Source organism: Muscardinus avellanarius, assembly GCF_963383645.1.
Source record: "Muscardinus avellanarius genome assembly, chromosome: 8".
In the NCBI taxonomy this organism is placed as follows: domain Eukaryota; kingdom Metazoa; phylum Chordata; class Mammalia; order Rodentia; family Gliridae; genus Muscardinus; species Muscardinus avellanarius.
In genome coordinates, this window is record NC_137794.1 from 102037065 (window position 1) to 102050301 (window position 13237).

Genomic DNA, 13237 nt, shown 5'->3' on the forward strand with positions numbered 1-13237 from the left:
CAATAATTGAAACAGTGTAGTACTGTTCTAAAGACAGATAAATAAACCACTGGAGTTAAATACAAGCCTAGAGCTAAATTCTTCCCTATATTGTCAAGTTATTTTTGACAAGGTTTCCACGAACATTTGGTGGTGAAAATGATAATCTTTTAACTAAATATTGTTAAAAAATAATAATTACATGGAAAAGAATAAAATTGGACCCTTACCTAATCCCATATACAAATATTAACTCAAAATAGATAAAAGACCTAAATATAAATCTTAAGACTATAAGCTTTTAGGAGAAAATCTGGGTCATTAAACCTCACAACATTGAAATTGGCAGTGATTTCTTGGTTATGATTTCAATGGCACAGGCAACAGAAGCGTATACAAACTCCCTAAAAAATAAAAAAATATTGTATATCCAAAGACAATGTAAACAGAGTTAACAGTTACTAATAGAATGGGATAAAATATTTCCAATTGCTATATCTGAAGATATATTAATATTCCAACTAGAAATCCTAAAAATTAACAACAATAAAGGCAAACAATACCCTTTAGAGATAGGTAAAAGACTAACATAAATAATGAATCTCCACAGATAACCAATCTTAGTTGTCTGTTGGATGGAAAATCTTGTTTCTGTAGTTCTGGTGTGTGTTACCTATTTCTTCTTTGTAGTTAATCTCTTTGAGTATTTTCTCTAGCGCTGGTTTTGAAGACATAAATTCCTTCAGTTTCTGTTTGTCATGGAAACTTCTTATTTCTCCATCTAATTTGATAGAAAGTTTTGCTGGGTAGGAAATTTTTGGCTGAAAGTTGTTTTCTTTCAGAGTTTGGAATATGTTACTCCAAGCCCTTCTGGCTCTCATAACTTGGTTTGGGAAGTATGGAGTGATTCTAATTGGTTTGCCTCTGAATGTCACTTGGCCCTTTGCTTTTGTTGCCTTTAAGATTCTCTGCTTGGCTTCCACATTGGTCATTTTGACAATTATGTGGCGTGGGGATCCTCTTCTCCGATCCTGTCTAAAGGGAGTTCTATAAGTTTCCTGGACCTGTGTATCAGCCTCTTGCTCGATGTCTGGAAAATTTTCTGCTATTACTTCCTTGAAGAGATTGTTGATCCCTTTGGTTTCACTTTCTTTTCCCTCCTCTATTCCAATTATTCTTAGATTAGCTCTCTTAAAATGGGCCCATATTTCTTCAATATCAGATTCCTGCTGTCGGATATTTTTTTCTAGATTAGAAACTATGTGTTCATTTTTGGATTGCTCATCTTCTAAGAGTGAGATTCTGTTCTCCATGTGTTCTAATCAGTTGTTTGTGCTTTGAATTGAGGCCTTTACTTCATTAATTGCATCCTTTATCTCTTTTTGGCTCTCTCTGAGTTCTTTTCGAAGCACCTCTATTATTTCTACAGTTATTTTCCTGATTTGATCTTCTAGAAATCTCTGATTTTCTGTTTTATCGGGTTCTGATGTTGTGGGGTTGTGGGCATTCATTGCTCCAGTATTATTCCTCTTTCCCATGATTTCAGATGTTTGTGCCTTCTCTGGGTTCTTCCCTTGGGTCACTATGACTTCACTTAAGGTGTTCTGGATCTCGAGTCAGTAGTATCTCAGACCCCACTACTCCTTTACTGTGTTTTATCACAGAGTCTCCGACCCAGAGAGTCGATAGAGGCTGCTTTAGACTGTGGGGGGTGCCAGGTTGCACGTTCTCCTATGGTGTGATATCTCTGCCACCGCCCCTCCCCCACTGGGTCAAGTCCCAGGGAGTACAGTACTGGGATTTCTCCTCTGTGGCCCGCAATTTGACTCACTGTTCTTGAGTGCGCAGATGTAGCTGTACTGGCCTCGCTGAATTTGCTGCTGCTGCCGCCGGTGGCAATATGGCGCCGCTGCTACACCCTCGGCTATGGGGCTGGCTTTTTCTTCTTGGTTTTGATTTCGACTCTGAATCCCTGCAGCGTGTGCTGAGCTCAGCCACTGGGAGCTTTAGACGCTCTCTGCTTGGAGAAATCCTGCCTGGCTGTTCCGCAGTGGCTCACCTCGGCTTACTGTAGCCATCCCGTGAATTCGCCGGTGCCGGCAATATGGCGCTGCTGCCGCTTCTGCCGCGTCCTTGGGCGTGAGGCCGGTTATCTCCTCTGTGGCTCTGTTCTCAGTCCGCTTTCTCTCTGGAGCCTGGTGATTTTTTGTTTCACTGGTGATGGTGTTTTCTGGCTATGAAAGGCGCTGATTTTTTGGTAATGGAGATTTGTTGTTAGCGGGGCTCTTAAGCCCCGCTTTTCTCGGTCGCCATCTTCCCGGAAGTCCCCAAAGGGCACTTTAGACCAAGGCCGGCTCTGGGGTCTGACCATGGTCCCTTTGGCCATTGGGACAATCTCCCCAGCATTTTGGCCTTGTGTGGAGGACAGGGTGCTCAGGGCTTTGGTCTCCTCCAGACATTTGCTTTACCATAGCGGCTGGCAGCTTCCTTGGAACAAGGTATAAACAGGGGGTAAGCTGGAGTTGGCTGTCAAACTTATAAGGCGGTGAATCATTGGTCTTGCCTTTCCTCCATCTTTATCCTTTTCCTTTATACCCTGGTCTTGTTTATAAAAGACCAAGGAGGCTGTTTTAGTATCTGGAGCAAATTGAGTGAGGAATTTATCATTTAGAACTAATGCCCCTTTAGGGGAGTTAGGGCTCAGGGTAGTTCATCTTACCAGGTCCTGAGACTCTACGTAAGTTGCTGAGGTTGGTCTTGAACCTCCAATCCTCCTGTCTCAGTCTTCCAAGTAATGAAATTATAGGCATACACAACTACACCAGCCTCAAGACCTTAATTTTTAAACAAACATGTATCGTTAAAAATACTAAATCATTAACAGATGTGGGAGTTGTCAGTTGCTTAAATGGGAAAGAAATGGCACCTGTCTGTTTGATGTGACTTCTAAATCTGCAATATGATTTTAAGGAACAAGGTTTTCAGTGCTGGCCTTTATTTTAATATGCGGAGTTTTCTCACCAACCTACATGGTGCATATAGCATGAAAGAACCTAATATTTATTTTAGAGTTAATTTTAAAAACTGGTATAAAATTAATCATCATAATAATTTTTTAAAAATTTACTCTCAGTGTGGATTTAAGCTTCTGAAATTCTGGTGTTTATTTCTGCAATAAACCCCACCTGGCTTAACTGATTGCATCATCCTTAAAGAGAAGGATAATAAAATATTTATGTCTCTGAAACATTCCTTCCAGTTCCCAAGAACCTAGCCAAGTCAAAGGGACAGTGCCAGCGGCCCAGGCTGGAGTGCAAGCGTGGATGATACAAAGCACACTGACCCTCTCTCAGGCACGCTGGGGGTTCGGGCAAGCTCGGGTTATCCAGAGAAAGCTGCTTTCTTGCACACATGGCAGGACAGCCGCTCCTTGGAATGCTGGTCATACAAGGACTAAAGCCCACTAAGCAAATGAATGACGTCATTGCCTCCACTGCCTCGCTTACGAGACCCCTCTCTGGGGTAAGCGGTGTGGAGCAGAGCATCCCGGATGCTAATCCCTCTGGCTGCCGCTGCACAAAGCATTGTGACGGATGGAGGCGCTGCTTTCTGAGGATGCACCGCAGCCTGAAAAGTAGAGGTGCAACTTGTCTAGCTTGTCATTACTGGACTTCCCCAGGAAGCACTTGTCCAGCCTGGAACTCCCGTAAGATTTTTTTTTTTTTAAATAAACCCGGTCTTACATCCCGTCTCTGGGTGTCTTCTCTGATCTCTTGGCAACTTATCCCATTCCCTACCACAACTGGACCTTGGCCAGTACACTGATATGCTACTTTGATAGATTTTTAGCCTATTTCTTTTCACGTTAAGGGTGTCTTCTGAAAACAATGTATGTTTTTAGGTTTGTAAAATAGCCAGCCTAGGGCTTTTGTGTAATTTCCAAGTTTAACAATTTGCATTTATTATAGTTCCTAAAATGTCAGGATTTATCCTTGTCATCATGTTTTCCATTTATTATGCATTTGAGGGTATGTTTCCCTCTCTGTGTTTGTGTTCTGTTTATTATGCTGAATTATGTTTTCTTCTGCTGTTCTCCATTTTCTTTCTGGTGATACTGAGAATTGAACCCATGGGTATTTTACCTCCAAGCTACACCTCCAAACACGGTCTCACTAGGTTGCTAAGAATCTCACTAAGTTGCCAAGGCTGGTCTGGAGCCCTTGATCCTCCTGTCTCAGACTCCCAAATTCTGGGATTAGAAGAGTGTGCCACCACACGCAGCCCATACGGTATCTGGCAGGCAGTGGGATTACAGGCATGTGCACCTCCACCCCTGGCTCACAGATGCATTTGTATGTGTACACGGTAATTCATTGTTTTCTTTTATTCAGCTGCTACCAGTCTCCTCTTCCCCTACTGTTACCGGCGGGGTTCAGTCCTGTGGGGGGCAAGTCCACTAGCGGTCGGGGGCCTCAGAAAGATGGGTCAAAAGGCAGGCGGCGTTCTGCAGATCCTTATCTGCAGCGGTTCCTTTCCCTCTATGAATTCCTCAAGTTTTTTAGTTACGACGTTTTGGAAAAGAAACCTGAAGTGGACAAAGGCTTCTTGAGCCAATGACACTTTATTATGAAAAACCCAAGAAATTTATACACTTCACCAGTAAAGTTAAGAGAAAGGGGGGAGGTCTTTCAGCTGGCTGTTGGCCTTTGAAGAATTAACTTCTGTTTCTCTCCAAGGTCTTGCAGATAAGCAGTTGCAGGTGGCAGCCTCCCAGAATAGACAGGAATAGTCAAGGCTTGGGAACTTCTCAGGGGAATCTTCTTTTAACCCTTCCTGGAACTTTCCATCTTTTGGGCTCAGTTCATATAACAAGTGTGGGGAGATTTGGTAATTCAGGTATTGGCATCTTATCTTCTGAATCTGAAAGCTTAAGCATACTCACAACACAGTTTGGCAGACAAAATACCACAAACAACACCACAAGGTTCTTAGTTCTAATTGTCAGATGTATTTTCTTAACTGCTGAGCACTTTTTTTTTAAACAACAGGCCTATTAAAAGAATCCACTTATCTTTAATAATCCACTTCCCTGTCTCAAACTTTCTGCAACCTGCTTCTAACTTTCTAATTCCTTTCTTTCCCAGTTGGGACTTTTTTATGATAAGCTCTTCCTCATGCAAAAATGCTCCTCCCACTCTTACGGTATTTCTTTTCCTTCATACATACATATATTTAGAATGTCTGTCCTTTATTTTGTCATATTCATTTCTAACTATGCGGCCATTTTTTCTGTCTCCTGGAGTGCTCACACTGAGGTAAAAGTTAACAGTCTTTTTCTTTGGGTCTATTGTATTTGGGCAGCTAAGTTGTTTCTTTAAGGTCACACACAAAGTTTTTCTCTGTCTCTTGGCAGGATTTGCCAGAGTTAACGATGAAGGTCGGAGGCCATTTGTGATTGCTGCAGCTGGGGTGCTTATCACAGTACCTGAATTCTGGCCAGTTTATTGTTGAGCAGAGCCAAGGACGTTTAGACAAATTATTAGAAAGTTTATCTCCACGGACTCAGTTTCTTTTTATAGTCCTAATTTCACATCACTGGAGCAATTCGTGTAGAAAGTTAAAGGAAATATTAATAGTCATGAAGGGTAAAAGTGGGGGATATTTTGGCCAGAGACGATACCTCTTTCTCGGGGCGTTCTGCCGATTAACTATGTGGAGTGGGGGTCTCAACACATAGATGCCGAGGCAGCAGGATGTCTTGGCACCCTACCTTTTATAAAAATCAAATTTATTGAAATAATTTATGGACATTACCTCTTTTTGAATCTGAAGTCCTTTATCTTTGGGAGTATATAAGAAACGTGTAGGCACTTGGTCAACTCATGACACATGTCCCCAGGCTTGAAAAATAAAAGTGGATGAATGATATTTTTTCATCCATGAATCATCTTGCCAACCTGTGAATTCTGAAAACTGTATTTCCAAGCCATGCTATCTTCAGATTTGCAGACAGATTTTTTAGTGAACACATTTTAGCTTTTAGACAAGATGAATGCTGGGACTACATTAAATTCCTGTTCATTTCCTGCCATTTATAAGATTTTATAGGTTTCATGAAATCAGCCCACAGAGTCCTGGATTCACTGTAATTATGGTAGATATTTTAATAAAATATCCAATCCCCTTCAGTCTTTGGAAATGCATGTCAATCATAGGCTGTAGTGACGGCCATATCGTGGAACTATAGCACCCTTTAGAAACCAAGCTCGGCTCACTTAAGCAGATATTATGAGATATTTTATGACTCTAACAAAAGCTTAAGGAATAATTTTGAATATCCTTATATACTTCTTAAGGTTGTACCTACACTGATGAATTACAGTAACACTCACTTTGCCCTTGTGAAAAAAATCATCCATTTTGAATTCGGCATACAGAATGGCCCCCTGGGAAAACATGTGAAAAGTCAGGAGAGTTGTACCTTTAAGAGACCAAATGAGCAATGAAAATACTTATCGCCAGAGTCACCTCACAGATGCTTAGACCTTTACTTGTCACCAGAGCATTTTTCTGCCTAGACACGGCATCATTGCTGAGCACTAGCTGGCAGACGCCACGTGACCTAGCAACAGGAGAACGAGAAAACCAGGAAATTTCTTTTTGCTAGAAACAAATATTTTAAATCTTCTTTTGCAAAGTGTTTTCGACTAAGGTCCCTCCTCCCCCTCAGCAAATGAACAAACAAGCAACACCAGTAACAATGGCAAGCCACATCGACGCCTCTGGCTCCTGAACTAGTGGGTGTAAATTATAAATGAGAGAATGAATATTTAGCTGAAAAAGGGTATATGGACATAAAACAAAAAATTCACAATGTATATTTTTCATGAAAATATTTTGCTTTATTATTTATGTGGTAAACATGTAATCTGACCTGTATTTAACTAGATATAATAATTCTGTTTTCCTTTTTTCTGTTTTTTTTCTTCATGTATGTGCGCAAGACATTTTCTTTTAGTTATTTTTCCTCCCACAGTATTGCAGGTGCTTTTAAAAACTGCGCCTTGAGCCGGGCGTGGTGGCGAATGCTTGTAATCCCCGCGCTTGGGAGGCTGAGACAGGAGGATCGCGCAGGTTCGAAGCCAGTCGCGCGCGCTGGCTTAGGAGACCCTGTTTCCAAATAAAAAAAATGTAAAAATAGGTCTGGGAGTGTAGCCCAGAAGTAGAAGGGCTTCCAGGAACCCCAGTACCACCAAAAAAACAAAAAAAAACAAAAAAAAACAAAAAAAAAACTGCGCCTACCAGAGGGTGCCATCCATTTTTGTTACTGTCAAAATGTTTCTTATTTCTTTATATCAGTAATCCTTATTTTTAAAAATATGCTTGTCTTCTGATTTCTGCTTGTGGAACGTTCTCACCAAATACTACTGGAATTCTCCCTTTTGCTTCTCTTCTTCTTGCGAGTAGTCTTTCTTGCAGTTGTTCAGATCTCTGCTCTAGGCCCCAAAGTTGCACCTTCCTGATTATGCTATCTAGTGTCCCTGTCATTGGTATTCTGTGGCCAAGTCAACGTGAGTTGCAAGTAGCACCTGTTTACTCGCAGATCCTGGCTGGATCATCTGCTTGTGGCCATTGGTGGGAAAGAGGATGAGTTGGGCTTTGTGTATTCAAAGGAGCAAAGATGTGGCCTGTTATCAAGTACATGCTGAGATAGTCATATGGATTAAGTAAAAATACCAGCTAAAATATACTGAGTTAAAGAAAAAAATTCTTTTTGCTACTGGAGATTGATCTCAAGGCATTTTACCTCTGAGTTACTTCCCTAGACCTAGACCTATTATTTTTAATTCTTTATTTTGAAACAGGGTCCCACTAAGTTGCAGAGGGCCTCACTAAGTAGCCGAGACTGGCCGCGAACCTGCAATCCTCCTTTTTCAGTCTCCCAAGTACTGGGATTTATAAGTGTGTGCCATTATGCCTGGCTCAAGAAAATTTTTAAAAAGTTTATTTCACTTGTTTTTACCTCGTTAAGTGGTTACTATTTTTTTTTTTTTTTGAGGGTCTGGGATGGAACCCAGGGGCATTCGACCTCTGAGCTACACCGCCTGCCATGTTTTTTATTCTTTATTTTTTGAAACGGGGTCTCATAAGTTGCAGAGGGCCTCACTAAGTAGCCGAGACTGGCCGCGAACCTGCAATCCTCCTTTTTCAGTCTCCCAAGTACTGGGATTTATAAGTTTGTGCCATTATGCCTGGCTCAAGAAAAATTTTAAAAAGTTTATTTCACTTGTTTTTACCTCGTTAAGTGGTTACTAATTTTTTTTTTTTTTTTTTGAGGGTCTGGGGATGGAACCCAGGGGCATTCGACCTCTGAGCTACACTGCCTGCCATGTTTTTTATTCTTTATTTTTGAAACGGGGTCTCATAAGTTGCAGAGGGCCTCACTAAGTAGCTGAGGCTGTCTGCGAACCGTGATCCTCTGGTCTCAGCCTCCCGAATGCTGGGATGACAAGCGTGTGCCACCACACCCGGCTGTGGTTACTAAAATTTTTAAAAATACATATGTGCTTTACATTTGTAGCATGTACTGGGATGCTTTCAGATGACTGACCCGCAGATTCTATGTATTTTCTGTTTCTATTGTATGTTTCTGCTGGTTCTCATTCTTAACCATCTTATTTCCTCTTGTGCTTGAATATCACTGCCTATGGGCGGGATGTGATGTTTTAAAAGTTGACTAAGTTGTCATGGAAGCCGGGTATGGTGGCCCACTCCTAATTCTAGTGCTTGGGTGGCTGCGACAGAAAGATTGCAGGTTTGAGGACAACCTCAGCAAACTAGCAAGACCCTGTTTCAAAAAACAAAACAAAATAAAATAAAAGGGTTAGGGGTGTAGTTTGAAGATAGAATTTCCCTGAGTTCAGTACCAAGTACTAAAACAAAAAAAATTGCACTGATACAGCGTGGTGGCATATGCCTGCAATCCTAGTACTTGGGAAGTTGAGCAGGGGGATTGCAGGTTCAAGGCCAGCCTCAGCTACTTAGTGAGACCCTGAGCAACTTAGCAAGACTTTCAAAACTAAAAAACACAAAGGACGCCGGGCGTGGTGGCGCAGGCTTGTAATCCCTGTGCTTGGGAGGCGGAGATAGGAGGATCGCGCTGGTTCAGAGCCAGTTCTCTAGAAATGACTTTTATTTGCTCTTATCAGACACTCAGAAGCCACAACTAAAGGTTTGCTTAATTTCAGTACAGGAACTGAGATACTGAGGTTGGACTATAGTCTGTTTGAGGACTGATTAACCTCCAGTTCACCTTGACCCCGAGGGTCCGGGCCTTCAGGACACTTACCCAAAGGGCAGGGGGTTTATCAGGATCCTGGGACTCCGATATCTGCTTGCTTAGCCCCTGGAAGCCGTCCAGGGCCTGCACGCACCACCAGGAGGGGCCCCTCTGTGCTCAAATGACTGTGGCCACTGTGGCTGCACCACTTCCGCCACAAGAAGGCATCCACTGAGCAAGACCAGGAAACCACCGAAATTACTGAGTGACAGCAACCAGAAGCCACAGCGTGCTGCTGGCGCAGGAATCACACAGTGCCTGTGAGTGTCTGAGCGCTCTGAATGGATGCCAGGGCTTGCTTGCTCTCACACCTCAAAGCCCATGACCACAGCCGTAACGCTGCTAGTGTTACTGCAGAAAAACCACATCTCCACACACAAAATGGCAGCAGGAGCAACAGATGCCTCTACTCCAGTTCTGCTGCATTTGGTGGACAGAATCGGGATCATATCCAGGAGCCTGGTTACAAAGGATTTGGGGAAACGTAGTGTTTTCCTTCCTTCCTTCCTTTTCTTTCTTTCTTTCTTTCTTTCTTTCTTTCTTTCTTTCTTTCTTTCTTTCTTTCTTTCGGTCTGGGGATGGAACCCAGGGGCATTTGACCTCCGAGCTACACCCCCTGCCTTATTTTTATTCTTTATTTTGAAGCAGGGTCTCACTGAGTTGCAGAGGGCCTCACTAAGTAGCTGAGGCTGTCTGTGAACCGCGATCCTCCAGTCTCAGCCTCCCAAATGCTGGGATTACAAGCATGCGCCCTCACGCCTGGCCTAGCATTACCGTTTCTGTGTATTGAAGATACAATGGAAAGAAGACAGAGTGGATGTCAGGTGCACATTTCCCATATATCCCAGGTACAGTTAGGATGTTATTTAGTTACAGTTTCAAAATGTGCAGAAGAGTACTATATCTCGCTTACTGATTTATCATGTATTCATAAATATGTGCACATCCATACATCCGTATCTCTATATCCGCGTAACTATAGCTTTATACATAATCACGATAAGGCAGTAAGATCAGTAGTGATTTTAATCAGACATTCTAGATTCAGCCTGGTGTTCAAAAACCTGTGTTTGTGTGGTATGGGGTACACGTTTCCTTGAACTCTCCCCCAAATATTTATTTCCCCATGTGTAAAATGGATAAAATGATTGCCTACCTCAAAACACTCTTGCAAGGCCCAAATAAAATAATGTATGTAACAGTCTTAGCACAGTGCTTGGCTCATGGTAACTCCTTGGTAAATTGCAGCTTTCTTTGTCATGAGGCGGCAGGAGATCTAGGTGGTAAAACCTATTCATTATCTCACTTTGGAAAAACAATTTCTCTAGTCTTGATTTCTTGGTCTTTTGAATGAGGAAGTTGTCCTTAATGGTTTATAAGGTGGGTTCCTGAGTTAATAGTCAAATTCTTTCATGGAGAAAGTGGGGAGTGGGACAAGTTTTCTACTCAGCCGACTGGTAAGCAGGTTGGAGGATCTGAGCTCTGACATGGTGCCATGATTAGAAAATTTCACACTTAGCTGGGTGTGGTGGTGCACACTTGTAATCCCAGCCTTTGGGAGGCTGAGACAGGAGGATCGCAGTTTGCAGACAGTCTCAGCTACTTAGTGAGGCCCTTTGCAATGCAGTGAGACCCTGTTTCAAAATGAAGACTAAAAAATAGGGCTGGGAGTGTAGCGCAGAGGTAGAATGTCCCTGGGTTCCATCCTCAGTATCGCAAAAAAAAAAAAAAAAAAAAAAAAAATTCACACTTGACCTTCTGTGTTGGGGTGCTGCCATAATAAAGGTGTATATAAAACATAAATAAATTGTGTGTTTAGACTTGGGTCCCAGTTCTAAGCTACCTCATTTTGTATATGCAAATATTTTAAAAGTCAAACAAATCCCAAATCTGAAACACTCCTTGTCCCAAGCATTTGAGATAAGGGATATTCAGATAAACAATTTGAGATAAGGGATATTACTATCATTATTATTAATAATTTTTCTAACAAAATCCTATAATTTTCGATGCTGTACAAGAGCAACATGATAAAATGGCCTCCACGAAATGCTTGAAACAGTCCACAGGGGCCGATGACGGCTTGCTAAACTCAAGACTGACACCAGAGGGCGCTTCAGTTAAAGGCTGAGCTGGAAGAAGGGAAGGCTAACAGGCTGAAGAGATAAAATTTGACAACAGAGAGGGCTGGCAGCGAAATTAATAGGACATTAATGTTCCATGAAAACCAAGTTTATTTTCTTTTTCATGGTCCTGAAGATTGAACCCAGGGACATTCTACTTCTGAGCAACAACCCCAGCCCTTTATATTTTTTGTTTTGGAAAAAGGTCCTGCTAGGTCACCTACTTCTTCTTTGACTATTAGAAAATTCAGAGAAGACTTGATTTAGAGGCCCATGGAAGAGCCTAGGATGGTCCTTGGTTCTAGTCTCTGCTGTGCCACGAACCAGCATGCGACTCAAGCAAGAAATTTAATGTGTCAGTCCTTCATCAATAGATAAATGTGTTTAAAAAGAAAGAGCTACCTGGGCGTGGTGACTCACACTTGTAATGGCAGCATTTGGGAGGCTGAGACAGATGGATCGCAGTTCAAGAACAGCCTCAGCTACTTAGTGAGGCTGTTTGCAACGCAGTAAGACCCTGTTTCAAAATAAAGAAAGAATAGGGCTGAGGGTATAGCTCAGAGGTAGAATGCCTCTGGGTTCCATCCCCAGTACTGCAAAAAAAAAAAAAAAAAAAAAAAAAAAAGTAAAAAGAAAAAGCTGGGTATGGTGGTGCATACCTGTAATACCAGCACTTAGGAGGCTGAAACAGGAGAATTGCAGTTCTTAGCAAGCCTCAGCAATTAGCAAGGCCCTTAGCAATTTAGTAAGACATTGTTTTAAAATAAAAAATAAAAAATGAGCTATGCCCCAGCCCCCCCCCTTTTTTTTAAAAAACAAGGTCATGCTAGTTTGCTGAGGTCTTGCTACACTGCTGAGGCTGGCTTCAAATCTATGATTCTTTTGTCTCATTCTCCCAAGTACTGGGAATACAGGCATGTGCCTCCACGCCTGGCTAAGGCACTTTCATAATAAAAGTCAGGGATGGGCTTGTCATGAGTAAGCCAATTTCAAGCTAGTGTTCTTGGCTGCTGTTGCTTGTGACTGGATTCATCAAGCTAGTTCCTCTGCTAAGCTCTGCCTTATTCTTTGGCTACAAGCTCCCTCCTAATTCTGGCCCATGGGTGCTAGAAACTCCTGTTCCAGGCTGCCAGGGGGATGATGGGTCACAGTAGGAAGGAATCTCCCCATACCCATCTGCCACTGTTGGGAAACTGGGGTGTTCCCAAGCTGAGCTCCTTGAGTGCGACGTGGTTGTAAGGAATGTTGGGTCGATGCCTGCTTCTGCTTACAGATGAAGACATCGAAGCTTCGAGAAGATGAGCGCTTTACTCTCCTATCAATCTGTTGGCACTATTTCCTCTTCTTTCTTGTCTGGGGAACTCCTGCACTCTGTGTTATATGACCCAGCTTTGGGTCGCCTGTCTCAAGGGTTCCTGGTTAGGCACCTCGCCATGGGTGCTCCTGTGATGCGGCTACAATGCGCTTACTGCCTCCAAAGTTAGTGCCTCTGTCTCCGTCAGTCACTGATAGCACGGTGGGGCAGGGGCCGTTCATATTGTCTCTGTGTCATGGTCATCTAGTGCTGTCCAGCACACAGAATATTATGAAATCCATGAATGTACATGAGAGTGAAAAAGTAAATAGCGTTTACAAATACCAAGTCCTCAGATGAGAGGGTCTTCTGGTTTATGATTCCCTAGAACTTCTCATCAAGTCTCCTTCTCTACTGCTATTAACAGTCTTGGCCTCCTCCCAGCTGGTCAGGGCACAAATATCCCTGAGACAATATTTAGAAAGGGGAATTTCTTTGGAT